The following is a 14,303-nucleotide window of genomic DNA, read 5'->3' on the forward strand; positions in this document are numbered from 1 at the left end:
TATTTTGTGTTAATGGGTTCTGAAGATGTGGAGATTTGCACAAAACATCCGGTGGATCAAACTTAACACGATTACGATGTTTTAAAAATTTGCCAGAACGAATTTAGTTTTACAAAAGTTTAAACAAGAAAACATTCTTAGTAAACTATATATCAATTATATTTAATGACAGAACAGAAATAAACTGCTTAATCTGCATTACGAAACTTATAGTTTTTTTGGCGGAGGGAATTCTAGTGTAAATGTATGGTCAACACGTACATAAATTTGGTTTCTACGACGCATTTTAACATATTGTACGAAGAGCGAGGTATGCATAATTAAAATACGATATTGCAAGAATTTATTTAATGAGAGTTAAGCGTAATTTTCTTACAGACGTTTTTAAACTCTTGTTTCCTCCCTGTGGACACTAAGAGGGTCTCTTAAGATTCGCAAGCCCATTCGAAACATTGTAAGTATTGAAAGTTAAGTACAACTCAAACAAAGACTTAATTTTTTTAAAAATTTGGTGCAGCGAATTCGACATGGAAAACAATACGTTGGATTTCCTGGAAAGTAATTCCTCATCTAATGATACACCCATTTATTATATCAACAAAGATCTTAAAAAGGCTGAAAAGATTCTTGCAATATTTTTTCTGATAATCTCGATGATTGCTATGGGTGCAGACATCTCTTGGAATCAGGTTTTGACACTTATTTCTCTTTATTTTTTGTTTAATTAATATTATATAATACATTTTTTTATGCGAATAGATTTATAAACAGTTTCGAAAACCCGTTGGTCCAGCCATTGGACTCTTTTGCCAATTCGTTATAATGCCATTGAATGGATTTCTTTATAATGTTATATTTCAATTCGAACCAACCGTAGCGACTGGTTTGCTTATTATATCGTGCTGTCCTGGAGGTGCAATTTCTAATCTATTCACGTATTATTTGGATGGTGACGTTTCCCTGAGGTATTTAGAAACCCGTATACTATATTTAGCTGAGTAGATTACTTTATATAAAATTAATAAATTTATCATTTTTTAGTGTGACTATGACGACAGTATCTATCGTGGTATCCTAGGCATGATGCCTTTGAATATATGGATATATGCAAGTAATACAAAAGCTAAAAACTTAATAATACCTTACGGCAATATTGCATTATCGTTATTAATGATTGTTCCTCCCGTAACTTTCGGTATGATAATAAAATGGAAAGCTCCTAAAGTATCTGTTTATATCACTAAGGTATAAAATATGATTTCCTAAACAGTTATAGTGTTAAGTATTTTGAAATTACATTTGGGTTTCTCAATTGCAGTGGGGAAGTGCAACGACCGTGATAATGATTATAATTTTCGGGATATAGAGATGCTTTCCTTTTACCACACGTTTAATATAGCATCGTGGCAAATTATTGTCACATCATTATTATCCCCTTTAACCGGAATCGTAATTGGATACACCTTAGCTTTCATCTGTATAAAATCAAAATCGGCCTGCAAGGCAATAGCTATTGAGTGCGGGATTCAAAATTTTACCGTTGCACTCAGCATCATTACTCTATCCTTTGATACCTCCGTACGTGTTTTATGATTTACATTTTAGATTATTGGATTCTCTGAAATTATTTTATTAAAAATATTTCATTATTAGAAACATTCCTCGATTATGCTGTTTCCATACTTTTACGGGCTGTTTCAAGCTTTAGTCTGCTTCCTTCTCTGCATAATTTTCTGTTTCGTAAAGAGTAAGTTGTACAAAATTCAGATGCAAGGTAATGACGTCGACAATAAAGAAAAGACAGGTAATTATTTAAAATTGAATTTATATTTATTTCTGTACGTTTTAAACTACTTTTTTGTGTTGGTTTTACAATCTTAGATAATTACTAAAAACAAGGGCTGATCGTCGAGAAAAAGAAACACTAAAAATTAAAAGAATATCTTTGATTTCATTATATTATAGCTTTTTATAAAGCTTACACAGCATTAAGGCACGATGTATAAACTTGATTCAGCATCTTACATTCTATAAAATGCATATTTATTTTCTGAAATATAAGGTAACTGAATCAACTTTATAACTTACGTATTAGAGGAATGAATTAGGTGTGACCATAGTGAACAAAATTGTCATCAATCATATTTCTTAATTAGCTTGAAATCAATCAAATTAAATTATTCATGACAGACGTGTCTTGTCTGTAGTGAATTCAATAGTCTCAAATGAATGTTGAGTAATGAAGCAGAAATCGTAAGTAACAATGAAAATTGTGAGTTTTCATAAGATGAAGATAAGATTTCTTATGGAATTTTCTTTACACTTTTATTGAAGATAAAACCTTCTTCTATAAACTTCGTTGTCTATAATAAGTTCAAAATTAATATTCATACAGTCATTTTTAATTCAATATTTAACAGCCGAAACAATAGTTTTATTCTCGTCTGAGGATTTGTCACAACCGAAAGTCGACATGATTTAATAAAAGAAACATTCTGTGGTAAGTTTTTGATCTTTCTACTTTAAAGTTAATTTATTGTATTCATATTTTTTTTATAATTAGAGTGCTTTAATTACTTGTGTTAAAATGTCATCAAAGAAAGAACAACGCAGCCAGCAAACTACAACTTGTCAGTTCGAGATATTAGTTAAAACATTTCGGCTCTAGCCAGGGTCGAATTTATGCATTTCGAGGCCCTTGAAATTCTGAGTGACGCCTCTTACCAACATTACAATTTTAGAAATCAATCTTACAAACAAGAGAATTAACATAAACATATTAATTTTAATAATAAATGTTTTATTGTTTAGTCCATGTCTCGTTCTTTGCTATCAGGCTGTCCCATTGTGGGCCTGATAAAGAAAATCTCTCTTAGTGCCCACGGGACGGAAAAAGTTTGAATTTAAGTTTTTATTTTATTTTGCTTTCTTTATTGTTCATCTTCAAAATTTTGCATTGCACAGAGTAATTTCGGAAAATTACTACGTGCAATGAGAAGAGGAAAAGAAAACGAGAATACAATTCTCGGGATCGAAAATAAAATTGACAGAAGCACAAATGTTTCATTGTATTGAATAGTATAGTTCTTCCAACATAACTTGGCACCTATTTAAACAGGCAAAACAATTTTTCAACATGCTGTGGGAATGGACATAATAAATGTTTTACTTATTCTTTCTGCACTTCTTCAGGGAAAACGTCACTAGGGAACACTCCTTTTCATATTAATTGAACTAATTAACATTATGTTGTTACCAGAATGTTTGTGAAACTACTGTCAGTCAGTCAGTCAGTCAAAATAATCTTTATTGTCTGGCACCGCTGAGCACAGCCAGGCAGAAGTACAGAAAAATACATAGTAAATACATGCTGTTAGTCATACAAGGGATGCAATAGTAAAATGGCAGAGAAAAGGGAAAGTAAAATAAAATAAAATAAAATAAAATAAATGAGGAAAATAAATGGAAATAAGAATAAAAATTAAATAAATGGTAAAAAAATAAAAGAATAAAAATTGAAATACACTATAACTAAAGTAACATAATTGTACATCAAAGTCAAAATGTTGTAATAGCAGAGCAAGACGTGTATATACATTGGCATCAAGGCTAGTGTGAATCAGATCACAAGAGAGCAGGTCAACGGATCCCACATCTAATAGAGTAGAGTAAAACAAAATTCTTTAGCAAGTTAAAGTTGCTGTTGCTTTGTAAGAAAAAATCAGGCTTTACTGGCCAGTCTATATTGTTCATATTGGCATGCTGCATGCACTGATGCCTGATGTCATCCAGCATAGGACAGTTGTATAAATAGTGCATGACACCATCCCGCACCCACAGAGCTGACAGCAGTCAGAATTAGAGTGGTGAAACCTTTTTCAGGTAAATATGAAAGCGCCTGTGTTCTACCAAAAATTGGGCTAAATCATGTGTGGGTTGAATCCATTTGCTGTGAACGCGTTCCTTGACCTTTGGGATAAAACATCTTGTTATGTGTTGTTCTGAGATCTTGTCTCAATCTAGTTGCCAAGTCTCCAGGGCATTGTCCCAGATAAGGTATTTAAGTCTTGACTTATGAATGAAATTGTAGGCAGGAGGTGTATCAGGATTAGGCGTAACGTTTCGCGCCAGAAAGTCAGCCCGTTCATTACCCAAAATGCCGCTGTGTTTTTTGATCCAATTGATGGCATACTTGTTAGACGACGTAGAAGTTGCAGCGAAGATGTCGTTCCCAATAGGATGAGTATTATCATTATTTCCCAAAACAGCAACAGTCGCGGCACTGTCTGTGAAGATGTTTATCAGTTTGTTCACAAAGTTAGTGTTGCACCAGTTGATTGCCATCAATACAGCGAAGATCTCAGCTTGGAAGACAGAGCATTCCGGGTGTAGAGCAAAGGAATCATTGTAGACCTCTTCACTGGCCTGAAAGATCACAAAGGCACTTGCCGTGCTATCCGTTGATTTGGATCCATCTGTAAAAGCTTCAATCTCGGTAAGATAGAGGTAACACGAGGAGAGAGTCCCTTCTTTAAAAAGGATGTGGAAGTGTAGATATAGGATGGTCTAATTCAAACATGGTGGCATTAAACATGGTTCCATTAATATCATCATCCCTGCCCCTAGAGATACAATAACGTTTGCTATTAAATTGGAGAAATTGTAGGATGGAGAGCTTCCCAGCCACCACAGGGAGGGCTGCATTCGAAACAGTGGAATAGCACCTGGTAAGTTGTAATAAGGCAATCCGTTGTGCAGACCTCAGAAGTCGATGGTTATGAGATTGAGAGGCAGCAGTGCTCCAAACAGCAGATGCATATGAAATGGTTGATAAAAACAGGCAATCATATATGGCACTAGTTGCCTCAAAACCAAGACCCCAATTACATTTGGCGACTCTTAAAAGACCATTAAAGTTACTTCGACTAGTAGGCTAATGTGTTTTATATGCTGTTTCCAGGAGAGTTTATGGTCAATCATAACCCCAAGAAAAGTGAAATGACTTACAACCTTTATCGATTCATTACGAAACCTGATACAAGGCACACGTCTGTAAAGATCAGATGCGCCCGGAGAGGAGAAAACGATTCTCTTAGTTTTCGTCATGTTAAAACTGAGTTTATTTCTCATACCCCAGTTGTACACTTTCTTAAGAATGTCAGTAGCTGCTCTTTCAATGTAGTTTCTTGATGGAGCAGGGAAAACCAAAAGGCATCGTCTGCATATGCATAGACACGACATTAGTAGCCGAAATCAGTACGGGAGAAGTTATCGAATAAAATATCCCAGAACAGGGGCCCACAAACAGACCCCTGTGGACAGCCGCGTTTAGCTTACGTGAAAATTGAAGATGCTCCGGAAAGATAATTGCTTCTCTATCTTCAAAATAATTAGCAGCAAAAAGGAATAAGTTAGCTGGACAATTGCCCTCACCCAATCTGCGTAAAATTTGCGGCCACCAGGCCGAATTGAATGCAGTGAAACTATTGTGACCGAAGGGCCGGTATCTCTGCGATACCACTTCAGAATAACACCACTGTATCCTTAGGTCGATACAGAGACCACAAATTCGCGCGAGCGGTTACGTATGAGTTTTTAGACCCGGAATGGAGCAAACGGAGAGAGGGACGGAAGAAGAGCATTCAGAGAGGTTTGTAACAAAAATACCCGTTTTATTTAGACTTATTTACAGTTTAGTATTTATCAAGGGTTAGTTAATACATGATTTTACAGGTTATTTGAAAGGAATGTCGCAGGAATACATACTTTACGTGTCGTAATATTAATTCATTCATTAGAAAAGTTGCTAATAAAATTTAGAAGAGCCGCGACCGTAATCGAGTTTACAAGAGGATCCGAGAGAGAAAGAGCTACAATTAATCGCGGGCTGAATAAATACCTTAGGATAATAAAGTTGAACGTTTTCACAGCAGAAAAGTCTTCAATTATCTTCGGGCAGGAGTAGGTGGTAATATCTTCGGAGTAGTATAAGTTTGTTCAGGAAGGAGGGTTGGAACAGTTGACGACGAACAGTCCGGCGAGAATCGAGTCGATGAGGACGAACGGCGGCAGTGGGTAGATATCTAACAGAGCGCGCACACACACACATCAAGTGACATCTTCCTCGATCTTACTCATCGTGCTTGCTTTTTTATATAAAGTGTCCCTCTCGGGTTGTTCCCCGATTTCGTCAGAGATGACGATCTCCTTGGACCAATGATGTGACGGGTGACACAATCGTGACACAGAGATTTACTCATCTCGACAAGGAACCCAATTCGTGAGAATCGAGTTTTGCCCTTTTTTATGTAAACTTGTTCCATCTTTATAAAATTGTATTTAAAGTTTAATTAAAATGTATAAAAGATTAAATTTTATAACACGAAGTTTTTGATCCTCACACTACGGTATATTTTATAACAGATAAATAAAGTGCCATTTTTTAAATACAGTATAATGTGTTATCTGTATTTTAGTTCTAAGAAGTTAGAGAACATTAAACGATGATGACAATAGTAATAAACATGGAAATTAATTGTTTTTTACTGAGAGAAATTAATTTTTAAAATCACAATAGTCAATGAATTGGATGCTTTCGTGCGGAACATATTGTATATTATATTAATTTTATTTTTACATAGAAAATAAATACTGTAATAAAATAAAATGAAGAAAAATGTGGCCATTTGACTCAGGATAAAAACACACAGAACCATAACAATCCGATTACATAATTTATACTTTTATGCTAATTATATATCATAAAAGTTATAGGGAAGGTGGTGCAAGATGGGGCCTTGGGGTAAGACGGGGACGTCTGTCTATTCCTGGTTAACGTGCTTTTATCTAACTGTTATTTGGGGAATTAAATGTCAACGTCAAAAGAAATCATGGGACGAGAGAACGTCTGAATCACTCCCTTTGTTTGGAAGTAAGACAATTTTCCATGTTTTAGCAATACTTCGTATAATTTTACGCGTGCTACAAAGTTTCTACTAAGTATGTATCATTGTGAACTTTCACATTACCTTTTAGATGAAGATATTATGGTATTCGAAGTAACCTTTAAGACTTAAATTGTTTAGTTTTGAAATAAAGTTGACTTGTATTTGCAGTCAGTATGAAAAGTGCACGTTGGGGCAAGATTCAGGTTGACCATGAATATGACCAATAAATCCAGAACTATTTTCGGAAGCAAACTTTATTGCTGCAGAGACGACAAACAGCCCTTCAGCAGCAGGCCACACCAGGATGCTCGTTTTGGGACAACCAAAACCATGAAAGCGGAGGTATGCCTAATGTGCAGAAACGGTCACTGATTACACCACTACAAGCAGGCCTATTCATTCAGTTTTTACTCAAGTCTCTCCCATAGAAATAATGCCAATTCCACATGTTGGAACCAAGAAAAAAAATCGAAAATAGCAGGAGAGAGAAAACAGCGATCCTAACAAATACACCGTACAAGCAGCAGCTGATGGAACAACAAAAACAATCAACAGCAGTTTTGGCACCCCAGGAAAACGATCCTTGTTTACCGAAAGAAATTCCGTAAAATCCAAAGCTACAGGCATCAGCAAGGGCAGGCTTAACAAGAAACAAAACACAAATGACACAGAATTCCTCTATTGTGAAGAGTTATAATCTGCATCTACAGAGAGTTGGGTAGTCGTTGTAATAAATGAGTACACTATTCTTGTGCCAATATTAGAGAAAACATTTATGACATTTCAAACCTTAAAGTTCTCATCTTGCCCCACCTTCCCCTATATTAACTTTAAAAAAATTCACATATTAGATATTAAATCGGTCTAGTTTAGTATGTAGATTATAAATCATTCAGAATATCGTCAAGAGAATAAGAAAATAAAATATATTCATAAATATTACAATAAAAAGATATTCAAATAAATAAAAGAAATTAAACATTCAATTGTTTTATGGATAATTTTTTCAGAAGAACAAAAAATTCGGCAGTTCTATTTTTTTCCAAGATTCTTTGCTTCAAAATCATACAAGAAAATTGTAAATTAAATTACGATATATTGGAAAAAATGTATTTATTATAAGTATTTCAATTTATTTTTTTTGCAATTTATATGTTATAGTAACCTAAAACAACGTAAAAACATTCTTAATTCTTTCAACAGATGGCAGCAAAAGCTCGTTTAAAATACAGTACAGTGGTGCTTGATAGAGTGAATGAGGAGTACAAGTATAACATGACATTTCTCTTATCCCAGATTACACTATAATAATATGCCACTGTGTATTTCAGGACTATATTTGAAGACTGAAATGTTCTTTTGTTTGAATAATTTGACTGATGACACACAGGAACGTTGAGAAGTTGGGAGCTGGGGATTTTTCCCGGGCCCGGGAAAAATCCCCAATAGAATTGAAATCCCAATCCCAAAGTCTTAAAATAATTAAGCCTGACAAAAAAGAGAATATTCCTCAAATAATAAAATATTTAAAACTTTTACGACACATGATCCGGTTTATCTCTTCACTCCCTCGACCTTTAATAACCAGAATTTAACAGCATTAATTCCCCTAATAAACAAAACATCCCTGCAAAATTTTAGAAAGTTTCGACTAAAAACATAGGCGTTATTAAGCTTCAAAGAGGGTGAACAAAATCGCACACTCCCACACACTAACATCCGTATATACAGAAAACCTCCCCATATATGTAGACACTCTAATATATGTTGTCATCTAACATCTTGATGTGCATTAACATATTTAACCCTGTTCAGTGTTGCATTTCGTCATCAGCGCAAATAAAATCTCGCTAGTTCATTAATACGAAATATTTTCTGTAATTAGATTAAGTAAAGAGTTTTGCTGTGTAATTTGAGCTATTATGGCAAATTCAGACGAGTCCCAGAAGGACACTTCTATATTGCAGTTAGACCAAATGTTTAAAAATGAAAACGTTAAGAGTTTTCCTTCATTACACTGCGATTAACTCGAGACGTTTAAATCTTTAAATTTTTAATGTGTTAAAAAGTTTTTATAAGGTTATTATTAACAAAATAAACCTCATATTTCTGGAACTTATTTTACTTTGAAGTTGACTTCATTGATCTAAAATATTAAAACATTTCTCGCTGATTAAATGCTTTGTCTATATAGTTTCATCAGAAGTGTCTAGTCATTGTATTTAAATACAAGACTCAATTCAGTTACTCTTATTTTGAGGACACATGTTTATTAATATTGATATTAAAGTACACACATTTATGTATATATAAAGATTTTCATTTTATATAAACTTTCATCTGTAGATAAAAACTTAGCTAATCTAAATGAATTATTGAGACAGCGAAATGTTATGATGGAAGAGAAGAATACAATTTTAAAACAAATCTTACAAAGTCTGCAAAATGTATTTATTTTATATAATTGTTTAACATTTTAATACTTATAAAAACGTTTATTTAAGTATATTTGTTTAGTCTATAAAGAATAGATGACTGAAAAAAATGAATTAAAATGAATATGAATGAAAACAAAATCTCTGTAATATTAGTTATTGTCTAATATTCACAGCATTTTGATTTGCAGAATGCTCCATTTCCTTCATTGCTGTGTCATCATCACCATTTTCACAACAGAAAATTTCTTCTACGTGTATATTAAATAATATAGAAATGTGTAAAATGGCACTAAAACAAAAACTTGCAGCCAAAGCACGTAGACTCAAACGATACAAAACATGTACACTACGAAAATAACAAAATAAGTTATTTACAAACATTGAAAAACTCTTTTACAGACAAATTAGTACCAAAACAAACACTGATACACAGCACAGTAGCACACCAACAGAAGAACTCGCAACTTATTGGTCTTCTCTTTGGTCCAGTGTTGTTACGCACAATGCTGATGCAGGCTGATCAAGGAAAAGAAAAAAACTTGCATAACATACCAACTATGCCCTGTGCTAAAATATATTCATTCAATTTCTACACTCATACATTAGTTTATTCTGGGGTAGTCACAGTAGTAACACGCAATGGACTGAAAATACAATCACAGACAGATACACACAAAACACAGTTCTATCACAAGCCTGCCTGGCAGAGAAGAAGAGAAACACAAATGAATGACATTAGACAGCAATTAGGCAGACTGACACAATACACTAAAAACTACATAACACCCGAATTAAAGAAACAACTCAAAAACATTTTCAAGAAAATCAAAACACACAAAACACGAACATCACAACACACGCATTACAGAATACATCGACACACTAAAACAAAAACTTGCAGCCAAAGCACGTAGACTCAAACGATACAAAACATGTTCACTACAAAAACAACAAAATAAATTATTCACATAAAATGAAAAATTCTTCTACAGACAAATCAGTACCAAAGCAAACACTGATACACAGCACAGTTGCACACCAACAGAAGAAGAACTCATAACTTATTGGTCTTCTCTTTGGTATTGTGCGTAACAACACTGGCGTTGTTACGCACAATGCTGATGTAGGCTGGATCGAGGAGAAAAATAAAAACTTGCACAGCAACCAATTATGCCTTGTGTTGAAATAAATGTACACGACATCCGCTACGCTGTTAACAGAAGTCACAACTGGAAGACACCTGGTATAGACATCATTTACAATTTCTGGTACAAAAAGTTTACGTCTGTGAAGACCCGAATATAAGAATAACGAGATTCGATTTAAATACTTTAATTTTTTGCCAACCGATTTTCGAAAGTTAGGGTTAAATAAAACACAGAAACAAAGAACGGAAAAACACCCGACAAATTTTCTCGTAAAAATTAATCATAAACCTTTGTTCTCACGGTAAGACTTCCTTGTAGAAGATGAGTTAACTGTTGAAAAATAATTATATCATGTAATTCACCATTGGTCAAAAAGGACTTCCACCCTTGACGTGCATCGTGAAATCTCGAACCCGAGATCCCGAAATAAAAGGAAAACGAACGATGACGCAAAAGAGAGAAAAGTTTCGACAACTGTCAAGTGAGTGTGTGTGTGTGCCGTGGATTATCGTCTCCCGCCGTTGAAGCCGTCCATCCCATCCATCCGAATCCTTCGATTTGAACTTCAGTTAATTTGACTCTTACATTCAAACGAACTCTCGTTCTTCGGACTTTGTCAACAATCTCTGGAATATTAAGGTATTTACCCTACTCGCGATGTTTTGTAAACTCTCCCTCTCTAGTCAATCGAGACGTGGTTCAATAATTCGATTCAATGATATAAATAATACTTCCAATTATGTTAATTGATGTATTTCATATCAATCCCAAAATAAACGGGTATTTTTATTTAACTATAGAAGAGTGTGCGTTTCTTCCTCCATTATCATCATCCGGCATCCCACGATTCCAAAAATAACGCGTATCTATCCGCGAGAAATTTGATAGATTGGTGTCAGTTCCTGACGTGAACAGGATCCTACGATCCTCATCCGTAAATAAACATTGACCGCTCGATCCCTAGTCATCCTTTCGACAAACGAGGTCGGACCTCAAGGTCTTGTGCCGTTAAGAGGTAGAGAAGATAAGAATCATCTTCCATCTCTTACCCTCGGTTAACCTCACACATCATTGCACCATAAACTAGCTAAACACCTAACACATCATCATCATCATCAATCCACAAGATATGCCAAAATTTCTTACTCGGGACACCACCTACATGAAACTAAAAACAACAATATCACAGACACCATACAACACAGACCAAGTGTACATGTTTTCCAACACTACAAATTATTGACATCTTGTATCGCAAAGTATACGAACATGTTGAAGAACACAACATTCTTACGGAAGAAAGAAAATGCAAAGAACAGTAACTCATAGATTCAGTCATTCTACGGCATGCACACAAAGAACACAGAAACATACACATGGCATATATAGCATGGCATATATAGCATGGCATATATAGACTACAGAAAAGCATTCGACAGCGTTCCACACAGTTGACTGCTACATACTCTACACATGTACAAAATATATCCACCACTCATTGCATTCTTCCAAAACACAATGCAGTACTGGAGAACAACACTACATCTCAGGGTTAGTAACACTTCCATACAAACAAGCTAAATATTTATTAAGCGAGAAATTTTTCAAGGAGGTTTCTTGAAGTCTCAACATCGTTCTGCCTAGCCTTGAACCCATTCTCCAACATGCTAAACAACACGCAATATGGTTGCAATATCTGACATGTAAAAACAACATAGTATACACTGTCACATCCCATGCACATAAAAAACATAAAACTTTACGCATACACACAAAAACAACTTCATCAACTCCTATAAATCACATATTAATACTTTAAGAACACACAAATGAGTTTGGCCTATACAAATGCAAAAGACTTCACATAGAAAAAGGAATCCCGAAAAAAAAAATTTGCACTTGGACGTTATTGAATACATGGAAGAGGGCGAGTTCTACAAGTATTTAGGATTCCAACATGCCAAAGTAACAGAACATGCACAAATAAAGCAAAGATTAATTAAAGAATACCAAAGTAGGTTAAATGCTATTCTTAGAACAGAGTTAAATGCAAAACACACAGTTAAAGTGATAAACACGTATGCCAGTACTCACATATTCTTTTATAATTATAGATTGGACTCAAACAGATCTCGAGCAATTCGAAAGGAACACAAAAACACTTACTAAGCATAAACATCATCATCCTAAATCCGCCACAGAAAGATTAACCCTTCCACGGAAAGATGGCGGACGTGGCCTGATTGACATAGTTAACCTTCACTACAAACAAATACAGTCACTGCGAGAGTTTTTCCACAGAAAACAAGAAACATCACAGTTACATAAAGCAGTAACTCTATCAGACTCAAATAACACACCATTAAATTTACATTTGCAACATATGGACACATTAAAACATATAAAAAGCATAGATACCATTAAGCATTCGTGAGCTCGAAAGGCATTCCATGGCTGGTATCCTTATGTCCTGGCCCAGGATTTTGTTGACAAAACTGCGTCAAACAGCTGGTTAGCTCGGGAATGCCTATTTGGGGAAACGGAAGAATTCATGATTGCCATACAGGATCAGGTCATAAATACTAAAAACCACAGAAGACACATACTCAAAGATACAACACTCACAAATGACACATGCAGAAAATGTCGCATCATGCCAGAAACTGTACAACACATCACTTCCGGTTCAAGCTTTTGGCACAGACAGATAATTTACATAAAATTAACAATTTACCACAACAGACCAGACATCACACTCATTGACAAACACAATAAAATCACATACATTATAGACAGTTCAATTCCAAACATTCACAACATACAAAACACATACACTAAAAAAATGAGAACTCCCCCAGAAAAGGCATGGATAGGGTGCTCATTGTACCTGTCGTTCACACGTGTATAAACCTTCGATTATTCTTTCCACTAACAAAATTAATCGCATATTGAATTGGCATGGAAGAATTTCAGTCGAATTGTATTAGAAGGAAAGTTCGATGACTTAAATTTCGGTTAATGTTACCCTAGGATCCAAAATGGCGGCCGGAGAAATTTTTCCCTACTTCGGAGACTGCGACAGGGAAAAAATTTTCCCCTGCATTCAAGATGGCCGCGGTTCCGGCCGCCATCTTGAATTTCTCTGCAGACTCTGCGGATTTTTAACCGAAATAAACAATAAAAAACAACAAAAAGAGGAATTTTTTACTCACTTTTCGATTGTTCGATATTCTGAGTATGATCTCCTCTTTGGGGGTCGACAGAATTTTTCGAATGGTTGACTGTTCTATTTTCGACCGCTACTCCTTCTATGTCGTCAATGTGCATATATCCTTTCCATTCGTCCGTTATTATCGTACTGTCAGAATTCACGTATATACAAACGATCCAATTCACAGTGTTTTCTGATCTGTCGTTCACCTGACATATGAAGCATTTCTTATCTTCATCGCAATGAATGCAAACGGACTCGGTCGGCTGTATGCTTAATTTTACAGCAAAATTCGATGCGTTATCGATACGGGGAGGCAAACCTAGCTCCGAAAAGTCGTCTTCCATTTACTTTTAGAAATCACAGGAAGTGCATCTCGACCAAAATTCGTCGTTGCAACTCAAATCGGCAAAACTAGTCATTATCGAACAATTGGCAATAAACTAAACGCGGGGAGGTAAGGAGAGGAAAAAAACACGGTCTTTCCTTAATTTCTGATTACTTGGTTCTCTAACTTTTAGGATTAAATTGTAATAAAAGAAATAACAATACTTACTAA

The 14,303-nt window shown here is 35.0% G+C and overlaps 1 pseudogene; it reads left to right on the top strand.

The window, feature by feature from the left end:
• Window positions 1-265: 265 nt before the first annotated feature.
• Window positions 266-2,482, top strand: LOC136979592 (sodium-dependent organic anion transporter-like; annotated as a pseudogene).
• Window positions 2,483-14,303: the final 11,821 nt, after the last annotated feature.

The sequence above is a fragment of the Centruroides vittatus genome, unplaced genomic scaffold, assembly GCF_030686945.1.
Source record: "Centruroides vittatus isolate TY-2023 unplaced genomic scaffold, ASM3068694v2 contig_630, whole genome shotgun sequence".
NCBI lineage: Eukaryota > Metazoa > Arthropoda > Arachnida > Scorpiones > Buthidae > Centruroides > Centruroides vittatus.